Below are 24,140 nucleotides of genomic sequence, written 5' to 3'. Positions count from 1 at the left end.
TTCTTTCTTTGGACCCACAAAGCACCTCATTGAAATCACCAAAGAAAATGATCATAATAAAGCATTCTAATTTTAGAGAGTACATAAGAGACCATGTCTTGTGCTTATTTGCTTGCTCCAGCTACCCATATATCCCAATGGCTCTCCATTTCGCAATACCACCATCATCAAGCACATCAATTGCAAAATGGTGACGAGAATACGAGACTACATTACCCTTAATATCCTGCCACCAAATCCCCGACCATTCCACCCGAATGCCCGACTTACATTACTGGTACACATCCCATTAACAAAACCGCATTTTATTTTTCACTTTCATCAACCTCTTATCATCAATCATAGTTTCCATAATAAGGACAATGTTCAGCCTCTCCCTTCAACAAATGTTTTGGAGAGCTTTAATTGTCCACGGGTTGCCAATCCCATGAACGTTCCAACTTAAGAGTTTCATTACTATTCGAGGGTTTTTCCATCACCAAAACCCTCTAGTTTATTTGTGGTTTGAGCTAAGTCGCCATTTTTCTTTACCAATTTCTGTGTTTTTAACTCCATTTTCCTTTATATCACAACCTTATCCCTCATCCATCTCATCTCCCCTTCTTTTTTGTAAGCACCTGTTTTTCAACTCCACTCCCACCCTCCTTATCAACATCCATCAAAACAACACCCCTATACACCACTTTCAGCATTTTCCTCTTCGGTCCCCCTCCCACACTTTCCATTTTTTTCTCCTACCTCCACTCCATCACTACCATTAACTGAAGCATTATCAAGATTATGCATAGGGCTGCTAACTCACTCTCCTCACAATCATTCTTATCCCTATCAGGCCTCCTATCAGCATCCTTCTATAACACAACTGTATTGCTTCTTTCATTAGTTATCGAAACAAGAGTAATCATACGCTCTTTTGGAATCATCTACCATGAAATAGGTGAAGCAAACAACAATTTGCGGGCTGCTCTAGGGGGACCAAGCTGAATTGCATTTGGGTTCTTAGAGATGGAAATGGATCGGGTTTGGGGCGGGTGGATCATCACCTGCCTCCATCCACCCCACCCGATCCATCCATCACCCACCAAAATATCCACCCGAATCCATCTATCCATCACCCACGGGTGAAACAGATGGTTTGGGTGATAATCGAATGTACAATATGATCATTTAAAATTTAAAATTAATTTTTTTTTACAATTGTTTTTGGGAAGAAAAAGGGGGGAAATTGATGAAAAATTGACAATCAATGCCAAAAAAAGTTGTCATTTATCAATGCTAAGGAGCTTTGGTAATAATATTTTATCATTTAAGACATTAGCTTAGGAATTACAATACTGAATATATTATACTCGTATATATGTATTTTGAAATATTCGGGTGATGGGTCGCGTTAACGGATCGGGTGATGGGTGAAAATTGTCTACCCGAATCCGATCCACCACCCGCATCGTTAATCTGTCACCCGCCTATCATATGTTTAACCCGGGTTTTTCACCCGTCTAAAAAGGCGGGTGAAACAGGTGAGCGGGTGGTCCATTGGATATTTCCATCTCTGGCTATATACTCCATTCTTCTAGTGCTTTCCTTCCTGTTCAGTATCTCCACCTAGTCCTTCTCTCTTTCTCTCTTTGAATCCACCTTTCTAGATCTATGGTAAGGCAATGCTGCTAGGAACGGACCATACTGAAATTGTAACACCCCAAAATCTCCCTCTACGGAAATACTAGTATAATACGTATAATTATACCGTAGAGATAGACTTGGGCGTATTACCGCCGCGTGATTACGCAAGGCTACCCAAAATACTTAACTCAATAACAAAACTTGCAACGGAAACTCAACTTTCTTTTATTAATACTTATAAAAATAGTAACATTGTTATGAATACTCAAAATAAAGACGAGACCAACATTCCTAAACTAGGTGAAGCAAATCCCTGGACTCCCATATGCTCATTCATGACTCCACCTGAAAATAGTCAACACTGCTTACCATTACGGTAAACAGGGCGAACCAAAACAAATAAGAAATACGGATTAGCAAAATATGCTAAGTACGATAAGTGTAAGATAATGTAAACTCAATTTATTTGTAAACATGCTTTAAAAATAAATTCCAATAATTAATCCAATAAATTCCAAACACATTATTCCAAAACCGATTCCAATGATTCAATATTCAAAATAATAGTTAATAAAACCAATTCCTTTATTAAGAACCAATTTCTTTTAATCCAATTCCTCACACAAGTGTGCACACCCCCCAAGCTAGTCTCCTTATATTACAAGGTTATTCTTGAGGAAAGACCCGGTCATACAAAGTCCAAGGCCTTATCAATAAACCAAATCCGCATAGTGGGATTACCAACATGCTTATAAAGCATTAATAATAATAATTCAATGGTTCAATAAATCCTTTTAATATCCAATAAATTCCAATATAATTCAAACTCCTTTTTAATAATTCCACATGCTTTCAAAATCACAACCTTTTAAATAGATACATGAAAATAAAATTTCATATTAATAACTTTTCAAAATCAATAACTCTTCCTTGAAAAACCTTTTATTTAATTCAACAAACCTTTTAAAATCAATTACTTTATTTAAACACGATAAGTAACTCAAACCATTCAAAACATGATTTAAAAATCAATCGTTCAAAATACTTTTATTAAAATCAATATCTTCAAACATAATTTATTTCAAAATCATAATTCAAATCAATTTAATTCAATCACCAATCAAATCATGTAAAACATGTTATTCAAACCAATCACTTTTAAAGGTATCTAGCCACCTAAACGTACCTTGATCCTTGCTAGAAAAACCACACAGATAGAACCTCAAGAACCTTGATTCTGAATATGAATCAACACTTCGCACTTTCAAAGTTCAATCACGAATACACCTTGCAAATAACATAATCATAAGGTTATCACACCATAAACTCAAATCTAATGTGCATGGACTATATAACACTTTTAAAATAATACTTAAATATAAAATTATAGCTTTGAAATAGGTATTTGTATTTTAGAAAACTAACCATGAAGAAGATAAAAGAATAGGATTAAAGAGAATTGAATTTTCGTTGGAAAGATTAGGCAGAACTTGCAGAGGTCATAACTCCTTTAATATAACTCCGAATTGAGTGATTCTTGAGTCTAACCTCAAGGATTTTTCGAGAGGAACAATCTTCTGTGAAACATCAATACCCCAAAAACTGATCAGAAGTGCCCGAAAACTGGGTTCAAAGATATACGGGATAATATTTGTATGAAAAGAGGAGAAGAAAAGTATGAAAAGGTTTAGGGAAAAGAAGAATAAGAGAGAAGAAGAGAATTGAGTTTTGGTGTGAAGAATATGAGAGATATGAAGGGGTATTTATAAGCTTATGAATGAAGGAATTATGGTAGGAGAATGTAGAAAGAATTATGGTAAAAAGTATTAAGGAAATTACTTGGAGAAGTGAATAAAGAAATATGGAAACTTTTGATATTAAGGTGATTAAGAATAATAGAGTTTAGGAAAGTGTGTTTGTCATGAAAATAATATGGCAAAAGAGGTTACTTGGGGAATAATAAAATATGAAATGAGGTAGGAAAGTAAGATGATCAAATCTTTGTGAGATGGAAAAATAAAATTAAGGAAAATAAGAGATTTTAAGGAGATAATTAAAAATACAATTTAACAAAATAAATCACCCAAAATCCAACCAAAGTGGCTAAAAATTTTTGAGCTTCCATAGCTCAAAATTTTCGGACCATATTAGTTGTGTTAAGGAAATTATTTTGCTAGATTTTAGGCTTAAAAATAATTGTGTAAATAATATATTTTGTATAAAATAATTAATTAGAAAAATACCAATTATTCACTAATTAATTTAACTAAGAAAAATCAGAATTCCTACTTAGAAAATCCGAATATCTTAGCTAATTAATTAGGGAAATTCAGCCCTTTTAAATTAAATGAGAAAATATAATTTTGTTTAATTAAAATAATCCGAAATATAAATAAATAATCCGGTTTTTAAAATAAAATAAATGGATAATAAATCTTACCCAAAATCCAAAAATAATAATTGAGTTTTAAAATACTTTTGGCGCCAAAATTCAATTATCATTTTGGCTCCAAAATCCAAATAGTAAAATAAATTACTAAAATACCCTTTTAAGATAATACTAATTAATTAATTAATTAGAAATACGTTTTAAAAATACGGGGTATTACAGAAATACTAATGGTGATCCACCATCTCGACCCTCCTTCTCATCACATTCTTTGTCAGAATGTCCCAGCCTTCCATAATAGTAAAAAAAAGTCCCCTAGATGTTCATACATAAAGCCAATTCACTTTGTTGCCCCGCCCCCTGTAACAATCTTAATACCTCTTATAAAGATTTAGCAATGTCCACCAAAACTTTGATTCTCAAAAATTCTTCACAGTCTAGACGATCTGAATCATCCATATCCACGAACTCCCTAATATAATTCCCAACCTCCCTTGCAAAAGTTTTATTCCTTCTACCGAATGGTGCATCCAGCAACCTGATCCGCAAAGGGCACGAAAGAAACTCAATCTCCGAAGGTTGTTCATCTGATTGAATCTCCTTTAACAGCAGGATATCTTATCAAAAGCCAACGGTCTACCATCTAAAACCTTGTTCTTATCATCTTCATTAAAAAACTAGAACACAAATAAATTAGTTTCGATCATTCAAATTACTACATTATTATCCAATCTCCACAAATTCAAAAGAACATGTTTCATAGCTTTGAAATTAAATGGTTTCCTTGTGTGCAATTTCCCCACAAGGGACAGAGCAGTCCTTGGATTTTCATCTCTTTCATTCTCCTCCATGTCATCACTCGCAATTACAACTTCTTCGTCTTCCGTTAATTTCAGTTTTCCCACTCCCTTTTCAATTGGTCTTCCATAATGAAATTCACACAAGTGCCTTACCTTCTTGATTAAATTGAAAATCGAAACAAAACACGCAAAATCACTCAACCAAGAACAATGTGAGAAACCTAGTAGGGACGTCGCACAACCCTACTCGAGGGAATTTAATTCTCTATAATTTTAAAATTTTATCAAGTTGAGTGTTATTTTAAAAATTTTAAAATGCTCTAAAAGATTTTAAAAGATTAACAACAAAAATTTTAAAAATACAAAATGAACTTAATTATACGGATTACACCATATTGTTCAACTAAAGAAACAAAATAAAGATCGAATCCTTTTTGTAAATAACTAGTATTCATCCCGTGCGATGCACGGATTATTTTTATTTATAATTTTTTTAATGTAAGGATTGATCAAGTTATGTATGCCTTAAGAAGTGAAAATAGGGGGGCTTAATAACAAACATATGTATGAAAAATTAACCTAGCAAAAAATTGGATTGAAACTCTTGAACAACATTGAAAGCTAGCTGTAGGGAATATTTCAAGCATTACCCCAAACTTGAGCCCCACTGTGATCATACACTTAAGCATGGTGGCGTCCAAAGGGAAGGAAGCTAGAGCAAAAGAGTCGCCAACAAGTTTTAGGAACTTGTAAACCGTTCACAGGGTGAAGGTTGCACCCCTTAACAATCCATGAGATCGTCAACTCCAATAGGTCTGGAACCATAACTGGTGTTCGGGGATGAAGGTACAAATCCAACCTAAAAGAGATTGAACCTGCCCTAAATAGGCCTCTACATTATTCTTCTCGTATTCATGTGCGCTTTCTGACTAACATACAATCAACAGATTAACCCTAAACCTGTTTATCAATGTTGGTTGAATATTAATGCACAAATAGAATTATTATTGGCGATCACTTGAATTATAATCATATTAACCTAAACAAGATTATTAATTATCTTATTAAGCGTGATTACAAGTACAAATTCCCTTTAAACATGCATAAAAGGTGTGATCAAGCAATAACAATAAATAAGCATCAAGCAACATAATAACAATCATCAAAAAAATTATAGAAATAATAATTATAACAATAATAATCATGTTAAAGCATAATATTATTAGCAAGATCCTAGGCATGATACTAACAAGATTAATAACAAACCTTAGCATGTCACTAAACAATAAAAATCAAAGCTTTAGCCCTAACATGATACTAACATGCTAATAGGAAAGAAAATAGGAAGCATCCTAGAAATCAAGATTGATATAAGCAAATCACCCTAAATATGATACTAGAAAGCAATAAAACATCCTAACATGATACTAGGTACCAAAATAACAATCTTAACATGATTTCTATATCATAAGATCAATTAAACAATTAAAGTACTTACTTGGATGCCTCATATCTCTTCTAATAACAAAATACACACGTTAGTAACTTCAGCAAACCCTCAGCAATATCAAACCTTTCACGTCTAGGGCGAAGGCAACTTCGAACTTGGCTAGGTGTGTCTAGAACCAATGAATGTTGAATTTTGTTTGTGAAAAGTTGGTTTAGAAAGAGAGAGAGAGTATCAAGAAATTCTTGATGAGAGTTGGTAATTAAAAACGGAGGTTTAAGGAGGCTATTTATAACGAAAATCAGCCGGAATATGATAAAAATGAATCAGAGTTTTAAGAAGAATAAAACACGACGCTGTCGCCACACAAGCCTCTGTCGCCGCGCGACAGCCTGTGGTGCAGCGCTGCAGGCAATTTTTTTTCACACGTTTTCATATTTTTGATAAAATTAAGCGCATGAGGGGTAAAACTGTAATTTCATTTAAAACACTTTTTTTATTCTAAATAAAACTCATAAAACTCAATTATCAATGCTAATCACATTAGGATTCAAAAGAACCTTCTAGAAGATTCTAGAAGACTATAATCAATCCTAATTGCATTAGGAATGATAAATCATACTAGGCCCTCCTCTAGATCATTGGGCCGCATATAAAGGTCAAACCGGGCCCAGTTTAGTAATTTGGCCATAACTTCCTCATTATTCATCGGAATTGGGCTTATGATATATCATTGGAAAGCTCTTTTCGAGCCCAATCCAACTACACTATTAATGGACCCTTGCCATGGACCAAACTAAACTGAATTTGCTATTTTCATAAAATAGGTTTTAGAAAATAGAGAGAAAGAAGAGAAATAAAAACTAACCGCAACACTAGACTTTCCACACTTTCACTTCATTCGATTATAATTCGACGTGAAAAGTATTCATCACCGGGTTTGGTTTTAGGGAGACACAAATGGGTTTCTACAGAAGCCCCCACTTTGACTAAGTTTGGAGAAACTTATGTTTCGAAAACGAAATTCAAAGTAGCGATAGGGACGGAGAATGATTCAAAACGTTCTGCGATCCTAAATCATTCTTGTAACACCGATACCTGCAAACTAGCGTTAGTTAAAACAGATAAGAGAGTTAAGAAACGCGTATCTTGCACCGTCGAGCACACGACTCTAGAGGTAACCGGTTTGTTGTGACGATCTTCCTCAAGCTAGGGGATACCGCCTGAAGACTACTCCGCTTGCAGCTGCCTTCAATTTCCGCTGTGATAGTCTTCTGCAAGCCAGAGAATACTATCGAAGATTGCTTCGCTTGAAACGATCTTCTACCGCTTTGTGACCATCTTCCGCAAGCCAGGGAACATGATCGAAGATTGCTTCGCCTGAAGCCATCCTTAGTTGTTGCGATAATATTCCGAAGAAAATTACCGAAGATCAACGCCTGTCGATCCTTAATGCTGCTTGAATTTTGTTGTTGATGCTTTGGGTGATGACAATCCTCTTTTCTTCAGGAACAGTTGTCAACACGACTCTTGTATGATGTATGACAATCCGATTTAGGGAAAGTTGTCAATGCCACGTAACAATCCATCCTTGGAAATGTTGCTACGATGAAGCGACAATCCGTGTCTCGGAAAATTTGCTAAAATCTAATTTTGGGAAAAATTGCCAATGCTTCGTAACAATCTGTCATAAGAACTTTGCTACGATCGACAATCCACATCTTAGAATATACCTCTTGAAAGAAATCCACCTTGGAAATTTGCCAACGCTATGCGACAATCCTTTTAGGAAAATATTGCCACTATTGACAATCCGCGTCTTGGAACATTTGCAAAAAAGAGTCGACCAACAATCCACTTCGGGAAAATTTTCCACTTACTGAAATGAATGACAATCCACGTTGAGGAACCTTTGCCGAAATTTATGATGAGTAGAGACCTACGACAATTCTTTGGGAAAGTTTTCCATAGGGAACTATGTGTATGACAATCCAATCTTGGAAAAATTGCCAAACAGAGCAGGAGCACGACAATCCATGCTTTGAAACTTTGCTAGAGATGACAATCCAATCTTGGAAAAATTGTCGTTTAAGAAGAATGCGCGACAATCCACTTTTGGAAATATTGTCAGTTGGAGATGACAATCCAATCTTGGAAAAATTGTCGTATAAGTGCTTGCTTTTGAACCAATGCCTTGGTGCTTGTAATGAGCCAATGCTTAGGCGTGAGACGATCATCGTCAGGTCAATCACTTACTGCGATTGTAATCGAGCCGACTACTAATCATGTCAATTTGCTTATAGGGGCTAACTGGCGTACCAAGGAACCCGAAATTGCTGTATGAGGTCCGCATAATCTAATATGGCGCATGCTGGAAACCGCTGTCACCGCGTCCTCGCTCTGTCGTCAGGCGACAGCCTTGTCGTCTGATGCTGGAGTCAGGTTTTCATTCGCGATTTTTCAAAAAAATCCGGGAATGTTCTTGCTCACTGAAATGTACCTGCATTTATATTTTGGACTACAGGACTTTTCTTATCTTTCTTTAAGGTTGTTGACCTAAGGCTTAGTGTTGCTTGACTCATTGACTTGACATGACTCAAGGTATAAACTTGACTTAATGATGACTCACTTCGTGTGACTCGTGTGTGCATAGTGTTGACTCATGAAGCTCGATATGTACATGACTTGAAATGCAGAAAAACAAAAATTTCCGTTATTTTTGTGGAGGGTACCGACTTTCTCTTGAAAAAGAAAGACGTAAAAAGGAAGAAATTTTTGATGGTGCATGTTGAATGAGCTTAGTCAAACGTTGTTTGATACTATCTCTCAAGGTGCAAGGATTAACTCATCCTAGGCTATCTCAATTGTTGAAAGTATTTGGGTAACTTAGGGTTCCTAAGGGAAGAACTATTTGGTCATGTATTTGTGATGTGTGTGAAAGTAACACTAAGGTTAGGCCGCAAGGGCTAACGGTGGAAAAATATATTGAAAAGAGTCAAATGGTGGTGACTCTTAGGCTGGGTAGGCTAATAATGTATGGATCAAGCCCCTAAGTCTAGCTCTAAATGAATAGGGATGAGCATTGGAGATCCTTTGATATGATCATGGTGTAAGTGTGCGAATGTGAATATGAATGCATGTTTATTACAGCCGCACCTCTTTGTGAGGTTGCCTACGTATCCGTTAGGAATCAGGCCGAACGTAGCTCTAGCCGAACTTCGCACAAGTATGTGTATTCCTCAAAGAGGTCTTTTGAGGGTTGTAACGTGGTTAGGCTAAAGGTTATAGAAGAAAGGGATAAAGGCTCAAGACCCTAGATAAGCCCCCAAGGTGTGCAACCTTGATTATGAATCTTTGTATTTGTATGCTTGAGGTTTCCTCACTTTTGAACTCTTTTCTTTTATATTTTTTGCTCTCTCTCTTTTTTTTCGCTTTGTCATTTTTGTATTTGGATAAGTGTGGGCAATCCAAATCAAGCGGTCTATCACTCACTTGGCATTCATGTTTCTTAGGCACGGTACCGAGCACTCGATAAGGAACGCAATCTGAGACGTGTTCATATCAAAGACATTGAAACACTTGCCCTTTTGTACACTTTTATTGTTTTTACTATTTTATTTATTTTGATCTTTTGAAATCACTCAAGCTTTTTTTAAAATTGCATAAATTGCACACTGTCCCATCCCAAGGTTAGGTAGATGTGGGTTGAAGAAAGAAAGGTCTATCGTTAGACGAGGCTCAAAGTGGTTTATAAAAAAAAAGGATTGTATATTTGAAAGGGTGAATATGATATGAGCTACAAGGGGTGCCTCAAATCATTGGTATACCTTGTGCTTAGTTCGACATGGATTTTTTATTTTTTATGCGATGTAATAATCATGTGCAAGGAAATAAATGCTCATTTTATTAAAAGGAAAAAAGGAAAAAATCCTACAAAATAAATCTAAGGAAAGTGAAAGGTGCCTATGCTAGACTTATTGGGGAAAGGAAGAATAAAAGAAAAATAGAAAAAGAGGTCACAAAATCTTGTCGTTGAAGCCCGCCTTATATCTTTTGCTTTATCATCACCCAGTCTTCTTGCTAGCTAGAGGCAATGGGATCTTGTTTGCTTCTATGAGATCTTGAATGAGATTTTGAAACCTATAGCATTCATCGGTGGTGTGACCATTTCCTTGATGGTACTTACAATAAGAATTGGGATCCCATCTCAAAGATCGCTTTTCTGGTGTTGGATCCTCGGTAGGGCCAATAGGTTTTATTAATCCTCGATCATAGAGACGATCGAAAGCAACATCATAGGTCATTCCAATGGGTGTGAGTTCTCTTTTGGGTTTCTTTTTAGATCCTTGATTTTGGCTAAGACACCGTTATGGTCAAAGGTACTAACATTGTTACTAGAGTGGGCGTTTTCGGAAGAAGAAGGATTGTCGTTCTTCTTTCCTTTCCAGCCACTGTGGTTACTATTGTTAGTGGCTTTTTGCTTTGCGAGGTCATCTTCGATTTCGATATCGATGTCATAGACGGCCTTGGAAGTATTCAAATTATGTTGATATTTTAAATGCTTCGAATACTTCTCTTGGAGATTCTTGATAAACATCCTTACAGATTCTTATTCGGTGGGCACCTCAATCATCTTAGCGAAAGTTTCCCTCCACTTATTAAAGAAAGAAGTAAAGCCTTCATTCTCTTTTTGTCTTAAGATCTCAAGTTGTCTATAGTCGGTTTCGACTTGAATGTTACACTTATATCTGTCAATGAAAGAGTTTTTTATTCCAGCCCAAGTGTAGGTTTTCTTTTTATCAAGAGAAAAGAACCAATGTTGACAAACGGTTTCTAAAGACATTGAGAATAAAGAGTGAAAAATATTCTTATCAATCCCCTTAATGTTCATTATAGTTTCAAAGGCCCTTAAGTGAAAGTAAGGATTGTCCGTTGGCTAGAACTTAGGGATGTCATTGGCATTGAACTTCAGCGGAAGAAGCTCCTTGTCCACTGAGACCCCTTGTGAGCTAATGCCCTAGAATCTATAGTCATTGGATATTTTACTCAAGCTTTCTTGCATGAGCACCATTTGTTGTTGTTTCACAGGGTCATTGATTTGAAGGGTTAAAGCCTTCAACACCTCAGTCACATTAGCCATTTGCTTTTTAAGCTCATTGACTTCTTCTTGACTTGCAATTATCTTCTTAGCTTTTCTTTTTCGACCGACTGGTTTATCAAAAAGTTGAACTTAAACGAAGGTGTTGTCCTTGATTAATCGCCCTTCTCTCCTTGACCAAGTTCAGTGGAAAGGGAAATTAGGGATAAGTTTTTTATTATTTATTTTGACTCAAGCTCTATTCAACATGGGAGAGAATGTGGAAGAGAATGGGAATAGATTGGATGCCCCACTCGAATGACGGAAGACGACTCATGCATGAACCTAAGACATGGTCATGGTGACATATAAAAAGTGTGTGCTAAGACTAGTGAGTGTAGGTGACATGTTAAGACTCGTGTCATGACCATGTGGCTAAACTATGTGAATAGACTCAAGCAAAGACTAAGTTAAGACCTCACATATATGCATTAAACTAGATAGGATGTGGTATTTTGGTCATAACTTTTGATCTGTGACTCTGATTGGTACGAAACCAACGCCAAATTAAAGATAAAACTCGGGGCTATAGATCCATAGGTTGTACGACTCATAGTTCTTCCTAGAACTCCGGATATGACCAAAATAAGTTGACGCTTGTGTAGTATACGGGAATAAAAATCCGAGTTGACTCAAAGGAACTATGACTCGATTTAAGACATATTTATTTGCTCAAATTAATTAATCAATTAATTAAGCAAAGTCTTTTAGTCATTGGTTAGTTTATTTAAGCATATTCATAATTACAAGTCAAACCAAACGGTTAGTTTAATCACATGTGAGTATGCATAAGCAAATAATGCACAAGTAGTCAAGTAGTCACGATATGATGCAATGAGTTTGCAAACTAACCATGGCTCTAGTTCTCTAAAGTTCAGGATATGGGTTAGTCAAAGAGGGTCCATGGTTATGACTCCGGATGCACCGTGCGGAAGCCTTGCCTTTGGAAGAGTTGACACATGTGGATGGGACCCGCGAGTTAAACTCGCTTCCATGGTTTGGTAAATTCAACATTCTCGGATGTACCCTTTGTTGCTCAGAGCGTTCAATCAGGTAGATGGAGCATGAACTCCCAGAGGGTTATGTCCATATGTAGAACACATATGGGTTTCAGAAAAGTGAGAAAAACTCAATCAGGAAGTAGAATCGAGCCAACAGTGCTAGAACTGGTCGAAATTAGAACTCATATTTCTGGCTCGGTATTGGAAGAATGCAGCGCCAGCCAACAGAGACTGTCGCCGCGATATAGCCCTGTCGCCTGCGACATAATTGTCGCTCGACGACAGAGCCATATCTTCGGCGACAGACTCTGTTTTCTAGACGCCAGTTCCTACATGCCTCAGCAGCTTTCTGTGTTCGTAAAATTTTCCATTTTTTCGCAGCATTATTTCGGTTCTAGTTGTGAAAGATACTCCTCAATTTTCCTACGTGTAAAAAAATCCTATGTTTTTTACTCATTACAGATGGTCTTTCCAATGAGAACTTTTTTATGCATATGACAATAATGTTACTCAAAATTACGCACATGAAATACTTAGAACTTTTCGAGTCTCATCTACTCATTCTAAATCATTGCAAAAATAAATTTTAGGAATTAAAATAGAAATCCTTCCCAGCGGAGTCGCCAAAAACTATAGGGAATATTTCAAGCATTACCCCAAACTTGAGCCCCACTGTGATCATACACTTAAGCATGGTGGCTTCCAAAGGGAAGGAAACTAGAGCAAAAGAGTCGCCAACAAGTTTTAGGAACTTGTAAACCGTTCACAGGGTGAAGGTTACACCCCTTAACAATCCATGAGATCGTCAACTCCAATAGGTTTGGAACCATAACTGGTGTTCGGGGATGAAGGTACAAATCCAACCTAAAAGAGATTGAACCTGCCCTAAATAGGCCTCTACTTTATTCTTCTCGTATTCATGTGCGCTTTCTGACTAACATACAATCAACAGATTAACCCTAAACCTGTTTCTCAATGTTGGTTGAATATTAATGCACAAATAGAATTATTATTGGCGATCACTTGAATTATAATCATATTAACCTAAACAAGATTATTAATTATCTTATTAAGCGTGATTACAAGTACAAATTCCCTTTAAACATGCATAAAAGGTGTGATCAAGCAATAACAATAAATAAGCATCAAGCAACATAATAACAATCATCATAAAAATTATAGAAACAATAATTATAACAATAATAATCATGTTAAAGCATAATATTATTAGCAAGATCCTAGGCATGATACTAACAAGATTAATAACAAACCTTAGCATGTCACTAAACAATAAAAATCAAAGCTTTAGCCCTAACATGATACTAACATGCTATTAGAAAAGAAATTAGGAAGCATCCTAGAAATCAAGATTGATATAAGCAAATCACCCTAAATATGATACTAGAAAGCAATAAAACATCCTAACATGATACTAGGAACCAAAATAACAATCTTAACATGATTTCTATATCATAAGATCAATTAAACAATTAAAGTACTTACTTGGATGCCTCGTATCTCTTTCTAATAACAAAATACACACGTTATTAACTTCAAGGAAAAAATTAAAGAATTAAATAATTGAAATAGAGATTTGGGACCAAACCCTCAGCAATATCAAACCTTTCACGTCTAGGGCGAAGGCAACTTCGAACTTGGCTAGGTGTGTCTAGAACCAATGAATGTGGAATTTTGTTTGTGAAAAGTTGGTTTAGAAAGAGAGAGAGAGTATCAAGAAATTCTTGATGAGAGTTGGTAATTAAAAACGGAGGTTTAAGGAGGCTATTTATAACGAAAATCAGCCGGAATATGATAAAAATGAATCAGAGTTTCAAGAAGAATAAAACACGACGCTGTCGCCACACAAGCCTCTGTCGCCGCGCGACAGCCTGTGGTGCGGCGCTGCAGGCAGTTTTTTTTCACACGTTTTCATATTTTTGATAAAATTAAGCGAATGAGGGGTAAAACTGTAATTTTATTTAAAACACTTTTTTATTCTAAATAAAACTCATAAAACTTAGTTATCAATGCTAATCACATTAGGATTCAAAAGAACCTTCTAGAAGATTCTAGAAGACTATAATCAATCCTAATTGCATTAGGAATGATAAATCATAATAGGCCCTCCTCTAGATCATTGGGCCGCATATAAAGGTCAAACCGGGCCCAGTTTAGTAATTTGGCCATAACTTCCTCATTATTCATCGGAATTGGGCTTATAATATATCATTGGAAAGCTCTTTTCGAGTCCAATCCAACCACACTATTATTGGACCCTTGTCATGGACCAAACTAAACTGGATTGGTTATTTTCATAAAATAGGTTTTCGAAAACAGAGAGAAAGAAGAGTAATAAAAACTAACAGCAACACTAGACTTTCCACACTTTCACTTCATTCGATTATAACTCGACGTGAAAAATATTCATCACCGGGTTTGGTTTTGAGGAGACACAAATGGGTATCTACACTAGCCATGCTACTGCCCTTCATAGTTTTCAAAATATCAATCAATTCAACATTTGATATGCCAATTACATGAAGCAAAATAGGAAATCAACATTTTAGAAGATCTTGGATTTTAATTTAATTAGCGACTAAACTATTTTACTAAGATGCAAAATAAGGGAAAACCGAAGAAAAAAAAAAGAGCTACTTTGTTTAATGAAATTTAATGGTAGAATGCCCAAAAAAAAGAGCATCAAAAATTGATTTACTGTAAACATACTTAGATTGAGAAGGAACAGAAAGATGCAAACTAAAAACTTTAAAAAAAAATTATAAAAAAGAAGAATGATCACACATACAACATTAATATTGAATTTCACACATGATTATAACTTTGATAAATTATTCCAAAAAAAAAAAAAAAAAAATTAAAAAAAAACATACCTTGATGGTTGCGAAAATATTTCAACAAATAATATCAATTCAAACCAAAAACTTCACAAGTTGACATAAACCTAGAATGAATAAGCAAAAATAAGTTAAAAAATATATACAAAATCAAGAATTGCACTGTACCTTTTTTGCTAACTTTGTTTGTAAAAAAGAAAGTATTGATTATTAGAGTAATAATTTAGTGCTTTAGTTATTAAAAATTTAGAGTGAATAAAAATGATTTGGGGTAGAAAGAAGGGAAGAGTGATTACATTCATAATTGAAATTTAATTAGGGAAGAAAGTAAAATGCATTTTGATTTGAATATATAGTTAACGAAAATGGAGTTTGATTAAAAAATATAAAATAAAAAACTAATGCAACCCTTCATGAAAAGAAATTAAATAAAAAAACAAATGCAACCCTTCAAGTATAAATTTACCGAAAACTTATAAGTAAATGAAGTGTTGTTTGGGGAATAAACTGAACATCAATTTTTTTTTTTTTTTGTACTTTAATTATTTATTTTTTTCCAAAAAAAAAAACATGAAAAATAAAAAAGGACACGTGGACACTTTAAGTTTCCTCTAAATTTTCCTATTTTAAAATAATAGTATAGATATGGTAAAAGTTTCTGTGACAAATCGACAACTTTAATTAACAACACAACACATTAAAGGAATCTGGTCGAAATACAGACATTATGTTTTAGTTAATGTTGGAACTTGGAGATAACTATATCAATTCCCAAAAAAAATATATCAGGGAAAAAAAACAGGGAGGAGTATCAATCAAATATAACAATAAATTATTATTTTAACCATTCTAAAACTATATGAGATTTCTAGCTATTTAAAAAAAATTACTTCAGATCCAAAATAGTTGAAACAAATAAAATTGCACGAACTTTAACTATATACTCCCTCCGTCCCTTATCTACATGCTCACTTTCATTTATAAGGGTTTAAAAACTACATGCCTATTTTTATTTTTAAAATGTACTTTTTTGACAATATTTTCTCTTTTTGATGAGTTGTCATCATTTTTTTTTTAACTTTTGACATCATTTTTCAACACTTTTTCTCTCCTTCTCGTCAATAATTGCCAACTACTTTTTCTTTCTCTCTATCTCTCTCTAACCCCACATGCATATTTGTACTTTCCAATCATGGGTTTTAAGGAATCTATAAGTTCCTTAATTCCTGTGAAAAATAGAAAATAGGCATGTATATAAGGGACAATGCAATATTTTTTTTACATAAGACTATTTAATGGCTACAACGAAATTGTAGCTATTGTAATTATTTTAAATCTCAACCATTCATTTCTAAGTGACTAATCTTATCCGTTCATCCAATATACTTTAAATATTTTTTCTTAGAGAAAAAAAGAAAGCTAGCATTAATTTAAGGATAAAAACTTCAAAAAAAAAAAAAAAAAAAAAAAAAAAAAAAAAAAAAAAAAACTTCCCACTAGGTTTTCCTTGGGAGGGCTCTTTAGCTCTTCTAGTTCTTTGACTAGGGTTATCCTTTTTTCTTGAAGGCTTTTCTCGATTTCGATCAAGTTTTTGAATTTTTGTTTCATTTTTCCTAATCAATTCTTTAGACGCCATAATAATAGAGATATGGAAAGAGAAAATCAAGTAAGGACTTTGAGTCAAAATGAGGTGAGTGAAACCATGAGCAAAGAAATTATTGCTCCAAGAATCTTGAGTGATGCAATTGAATAGGATGATTCTGGTGAAGCGGATAATGAGGACCGTATTGAACATGCTCTTGTGGTAAGATATGGACAAATCGTAGGGTGAATATGAATGCTTTCATCACAACAATTAAAGAAGTGAGGCAACCTAAGCATGGAGTGGACATTAGCAGTATAGGAGACATTATGTTTATGTTCCAATTTTACCATTGGAGAGATAAGCAAAGAGTGATTGATGAGCAGCCATGGCATTTTGACAGGCACACAATTCTTCTTGGTGAGAACTGCAGAGTCAATAAAACCCTCGAACACTTAACTTTTCCATCTTTCAATATGGGCTAGGGTTTATAATCTTCCAATAAAGGGAAGATTCAGTCTGTGGAATGTAGAAAAAAAATCAGTAACAAGATTGGTGATTTTGTCAAAATGGATGCCAATGCAAGAGTGGGTCGAGTATAGATAAATCTATTCGTATTCGTGTCCTCCTTGATGTTCGAAGGCCTCTTGTAAGGGATGTAAAACTGAAGATGAGAGATGGCATAAAGGAATGCTATGATGTGAAGTATGAAAACACCCCTTTATTTTGTTTCTTTTGTGGAAAATTGGGTCATGACTTGAAAGATTGTGATGATTGTAGAGAGATTGATGAGCCGAAGGAATCTTTTGGTTTATGGATGAAAGCTTCACCATGGAAGATTAACATAGACTCTAAAGATGAGAAGAAAGTCAAAGGGGGTACAAGTTGTGCAAAGGCTTTATTCATCACCAAACCGAAAGAGATAAGGGAGAAGCAGGACATGGACAGAGAAGTCAATGAAGTAGTAGCTAAAATAGGGGAGGTAAAAGTGAGTAAGGGTAAGGGTAGTGTGGGAGATGGAAGGGAGAATGTGATTGAAGTGTTTTTCTTCAAAAGTGAAGCAGGGGGTAACTTTGAGTAGCATGCTCATGTGGGGGATAGTGGGGGTACAGAGGAGGTAAAAAAAAGGTGGAAAAGAATTCTTAGAGAGCATGAGTGTAGTATGAGAAGTCAGGATTTTCTTATAGGATAAAAAAGGAAGATAGAGATTTGGTAGTGCGAAAGGAGAGAAATAGCACTAATGGTGGGGAAAAAAAGAAGATGAAAGTAACAGTTCCTGCGCTGAATAATGTGACGAGCCCCACCCAACGGGCTCTCGATGGTCAATGAGTTACACCATTTCTTGGAATTGTAAAGGCCTAGGAAGAACCTCTGCAGTTAATGATTTGAAATGTATAGTTTTCTTGGAGATCCCCCTAAAGACACTTACTTTTGGCCCTCCTGTTTCGACAGGAAGTGCGATGATGTTACAAAAACCTATTCTTCATGCTAGATCAAAGTTGAAGTTTTTATGAACTACGAAATGCATTATGAAGTAAGTTAAACCCCATATCTAAGACCAAGTTATCTTAGAGCCTAGTCTAATTACTAATTAGTCCTAAAACGTGCTCATACATGTTTAATCTTAATTAATAACGAACCCAAATACGTCAAATGCAATGATTTGATCCAATGGATCATACATTGATGAAAACCGAGCCAACCAGAAAAATTACCTATCCAATACCTGTTCAAGGCCTAAACAGATGGATAGCCCTTTCAAGGATCTTTCCAACGGTATATTATAAGCTCAATTCCGAGTTAAAACAAAAAAGTTATCATCAAAATACTAAATCGGGCCCTAAAATAGATACCCTTGCACTCAAATGGCCATATCTTTTGATCGATAACAGATTTTAACCTAATTCCAACGGCTTGGAAAGTATACATTCAAAACTTTCCAATGGTATCTCATATGCCTTAATCCGAATTTGCAACCAAAAGTAAGGGAAGTTTTGAAAACGCATTTTCGTATAAGGAAACCGCACTACGGACAACTGTCAGAGTTGCGCGCGCCTGCTGACGTGCAAGCCAAAGAGTTGTTGGGGTCTTTGTTCAACCCTAATGACAAGAAAAGACCAGAATTCTAAACCCTAAATTCTTAAAACCCTAATTTCTCAAACCCTTTTACAATCATACTACTTTTCACCTTCTTCCCAACTACACTTCAACCCTAATCCATCCATTTGAAGTCCTTGGAGGTATGAAGAAGGAAGAAGGTTGATAAACATCTAATAAAACAGAGATTTAGGATAAAAGAACGGTTAGTTTCCTGAGCACTTAGATAAATCACCTTTCTTTTATTGTTTGAATAACTTTAATTGATTAATTAGTGTTGTTTGATCACTTTAAACAAACTTTTAATTAATTAATTTCACATATATTCTTGCGTTAATTAAAGACTAAAATTTAATAATTAATTGTTGTTTTATCACCTAAGTCAAGGCGAATATTGTTCATTTCTTATTCTTTTCATGAATTAAATTTGAATAACAAAAGAATAACGACATTCGTTGCAATCTTTATGTGATTAACGCTTGTAAATAAAATCAACTAACTTAGTTTTAGGTATCACATTACATATATTGTTTGGTGATGAAATTGTGAAAAGGGAAGAGGTAGTAGAGGTCGCACTAGGGCTAGAAGAGCGATTCCTCCCTAAAAGGAACGTTATTTTAGTACCCTCGCTCATGAACTCATTTCTAGTATAAGTATACCAATTTGGGCATGGATAAACTTTTGATTCATGCTAAATATCCCTTGAATTCTACTTGGGAGAAAGGCATGAACGAGGTTTATAAGTTTTCCTAAAACTCATTGGTGACTCCTTATTAGTTTCTTTTAAAAAAGTGTAATGATAAGATCAAGTCTAATTCAAGGTCCCCCAAATAGTTAGGAATTCAAATCGTAACACACCCTAAAAAAGTGTACAGTCCTAGGCTTTTAAAGGGCCATGGACATTGAGGAGAAGGATTCCCTACGATGGGCACACCCTCCTCACACCCCCAATTACTTTTTCTTTCGAAGACTCAGTTGAAAGCTCATGAAGTTGATAAAATAAAAATAAAATAATGTTTAGTAGTGTTTTTGTAGTGGAATGTGAAGGAGAGGGTAGAGAAAAGGAGAGGTGGTCTGGTGCTTTTTCAAAAGAATGATTGGGATGTTGATGTTCTCTCATATTCACATAACCACATTGACACTTGGATTAGCAATGGACATATAGAGGGATGGAGATTTACAGGCATCTATGGCCACCCTAAGGATGAAAACAAGCACAAATCGGATTTGCTTTTGAAGCATTTATTGTATGATCAAGGAAAATCGTGGCTCTGTGGGGGTGATTTTAACCTTATGTTGATGTTTTCAAAAAATCAAGGAGGGAGGGATTTTAGAGTGAAGGAGGCGAACATACTATGGAGATCTGTTAGTTTTTGCCAGTTGGATGATTTAAGTTACATTGGTAATGACTATACCTGGACTAATAACCCTGGAGGTGAGGAGAATGTACAAGAGAAACTTGATCATTTCTTGGAAAAACAGGCTTGGCGGGACCTCTTCACAGGTCATTTGTTTCCCACCTGTTGAAAAGAAAATTGGACCATCTTCCAAATTTTTTATGTATAAGGGACTCTATAAATCCACAGAAAAAAAATAGGAAAAAAAGAAATATAGGAGGTTGTATCGTTTCAAAGAAATGTGGTTGAGGTGAAAAATGTGAGGAGATAATAGCAAAAGCGTGGGAAGGGGGAGGAGATATATGCTCAAAAATAGCCTTCACATCAAATAATCTGATTTCTTGAAGTCGAGGAAAATTCGGGGATTTTATAAAGGAGCTAGCGAAATGTTGTACTAGATGAAGGAGTTGATAGGTGAGACTCAAATGGAGGAGATTATAGCTCAGATTAAAGCCTTGGATGATCGTATGGATGAGCTAGAGAGTAGAGAGGAGACTTATTGGAGGCAGTGAAGTAGACAAGATTTGCTCAAAAATGATGATAAAAACACGACTTTCTTTCACACCAAAGCTAAGTAACATGCAGGGACAAACAATATTAATTGCATAAGAGATGAGGTAGGGATGAAGTACAAGAAAGAGAAGAACATCGCCGAAGTTTGTGTAAGCTATTTTGAAATCCTGTTTGCCACAAGTAACCACATTGAGCCAGCAACAGTGATAGAGAAAGTTAAGCCTACTATCACAGATTGACAATATAATTTGCTTGCGACCCCTCTTCATGGTGAAGAAGTACAAGAAGCCTTGTTCCAAATGCACCCTACAAAAGCCCCTAGTCTTGATGGTATGTTTGTTATCTTTTTTCAAAAAATCTGGGATATAGTGGGCAATGATGTAATTAAAAAAGTCCTTGATATTTAGAACAATGGAGGGGACATAGGTGTTATTAATTAGACTTACATTGTACTAATTCCAAAAAAGAAAATGTGTGAGTGTCCTATTGATTAAAGACCTATTAGTTTATGTAATGTCTTGTATAAATTGTGACAGAAGTTCTAGCCAACAGGCTAAAGTTAGTTTTTCCGTTCATTATTCATGAACCACATAGTGGATTTGTCTCGGGAAGACTTATTACTGATTATATCTTGGTTGCATATGAGTAATTTCACTATCTAAAAAAAATTTAAAAAAATAAAAAAAAAAAACTGGCAAGAAGGGGTATCTTGGGCTAAAACTCGACATAAGTAAGGCTTATGATAGAGTAGAGTAGTGGGGCTTTCTGGAACAAATGATGAGTAAACTGGGTTTGCCGAGCACTTTATAAGTATGATTATGAGATGTGTTAGTATTGCTTCCTTTAAGGTTCTGGTCAATGGTCAACCATCTAGGAATTTTAAGCCAAATAGAGGGTACAGACAAGGCGATCCTCACTCACCTTTCCTATTTATCATGTGTGTAGAAGGTCTTTCGACCTTACATCGAGATGTTGAGAATATAAGATTAATCCATAGTATAAAAATTGGTAGAAGTGTTACTCCTATTTCTCATCTTTTCTTTGCGGATGACAGTCTTCTTTTTATTCGTGCTAGTGATAAGGCAATTGATAATGTACTTGACATACTTTCTACCTATGAAGTAGCTTCTAGGCAAAAACTGAATATGGAGAAATCAGAGGTGAATGGAAAGTATAAGTATATATTAATGTATGATGAATAAAAAATAATGAAAGTATAAGGCCCCGTTCACTTCACCTTATTTTTGCTGAACTTAAATTATTTTTACTAAACTGAAATTAATTTTACTTAACTAAAATTATTTTTGCTGAACTGAAATTATTTTTAGTGAATCTGTATTATATTTCTTCTTTACATTTACTGATTTTTATTGAACTGAAATTTTTTAACTAAACTGAAATTATTTTTGCTGAACTGAACTTATTTTTACTGAATTGAAATTATTTTTACTGAACTGAGATTATTTAGACTGAATATTATTTTTTAAAAATTTTTACTGAATTGAAACTATTTTTACTGAACTGAGATTATTTTCACTGAATATTATTTTTTTAAGGTAATTGAACAAGGCCTAAGTATATATTTATTTTATGATTTAAAAATTATAGTACTTGATTTTTCATAAATTAAATGAAAGACTCTAAAAAAAATTTAAAAAAAAAAACAAAAAGCTGAATGCATAATTAGTTTTGCAAACATATAAAGTAGAAGCAAAAGTTATATTTAAAAAAAAAAAAAAAAAAAAAAAAAAAAAAAAAAAAAAGAACGACAATAAGATCTTGTTATGTTCACCTTATTTCCACTTATTTTAGGGTTAATAAGTTCATATAAGCTCAAATAAGAGTTAATAAGTTTAGATAAATTCAGATAAGATAAGTTCAGGAAAAATAAGTTCAGATAAGTTGTGATAAGGGTTAATCAAGGCTACCCAAGTTTAATTTATAACTAAAATAAGTTCTAATAAGGGCTAATAAGTTCAAATAAGTTCAGATAAGATCATATAAGTAAAAATCAGGTGAATAGAACTTTTCACTGATGTGAACTTATCTGAACTTATTAGACCTTATTAAAACTTATCTTAGTTGTAATTTGTACTTGGGTATCCCTTATTAGAACTTATTAAACCCCAACTGAACTGATATGACCTTCTTACACCTGAAATAAGTGACAATAAGGTGAACATAACAGACCCTTAGTTTAAATCTAATAGCAGCGAAAGTTGGTACAAAGTACGATTAATTTGCTATGGCTAAATCAAAGAGACTTGCTATCCACGTTAACAGTTCTTTTTTATCAGCATTTTTTTCAGGGGTAGCACATGCTGCCCTTTGTGCCTTCCTAGATCCACCATCGGTTGGGTCTAACCAGTTCAGTTTGAGACTTTGAGTTTAATTTGAGTCAAATCGGTTTCTTGTTAAGTTCAAGTTTGGTCAAATCAGTGCCGGGTTAAGTTCAAACCGGGTCAAATTAGGATTCAGGTTGAGTTCAATTTAGTTAAGGATTGGGTTTGGGTGTTGAGTTTTTCAAATCAAATCGAATCGGTTACAAGTCAAAACGAATTGTTTTGTTCGATCAATTCGGTTTGGTTTTGACACCTGTACCTAATTCGATATAAAGTACATAATTTTAGAACTACATTGTCCAATTAGTTATTTTATTAATTCTTTCTAACTGATAACTTCGAAAATGTCAGCAATATTAGCTATTACTCCAGTTCATTAAAATAATTGAAGAAATCAACCACAAACGTAATATTGCAAGTTTGTTTAAGGAAAGATGAAGGACCTTACTGAATCGGCAATCCGACACCTCTCACAAGTTAAGCCAGCTTAGCTCCCGTAGGTCAAACTTGAAAGTAGAGGCGTCCTCCTGCTTCCAAGCAAATGTAGTTAATAGGGCTTGAACTAATGACCTTAAAGTCACAAAGTGAGTTCCCACCAAACAAAACTTGGTACAAATGCAATATTGCAATTACCGGCACTCTTTAGTGAAAAGGAAGAGATTGAGAAAAAGAGTATACGAAGTTTTTTTTTTTTAATAAATTTTTTTTTTTTGACGGAAAGAGAAATAGTATTTAGAAGGAGAGAATTTGAGATAAAATATCTCTCTGCATTTCTCAAAGAAGTGGGGTTCTATTCTCACCCCAATCAAGTAGGATTTTCAATTTTCCCCTACTTGTAACTTGTCAGGGAATATTCTCCTATCCCTTTTCGAATCGGATGCGAATATCAAACATAGGAATTTTTTATACGGATACCCGATCCAAAACTGGGTTTGAAATCGGATATTCGATTCATGC

The sequence above is a fragment of the Chenopodium album genome, chromosome 14 (genome assembly GCF_948465745.1).
Source record: "Chenopodium album chromosome 14, dcCheAlbu1.1, whole genome shotgun sequence".
In the NCBI taxonomy this organism is placed as follows: domain Eukaryota; kingdom Viridiplantae; phylum Streptophyta; class Magnoliopsida; order Caryophyllales; family Amaranthaceae; genus Chenopodium; species Chenopodium album.
This window is presented reverse-complemented; position numbering follows the sequence as displayed.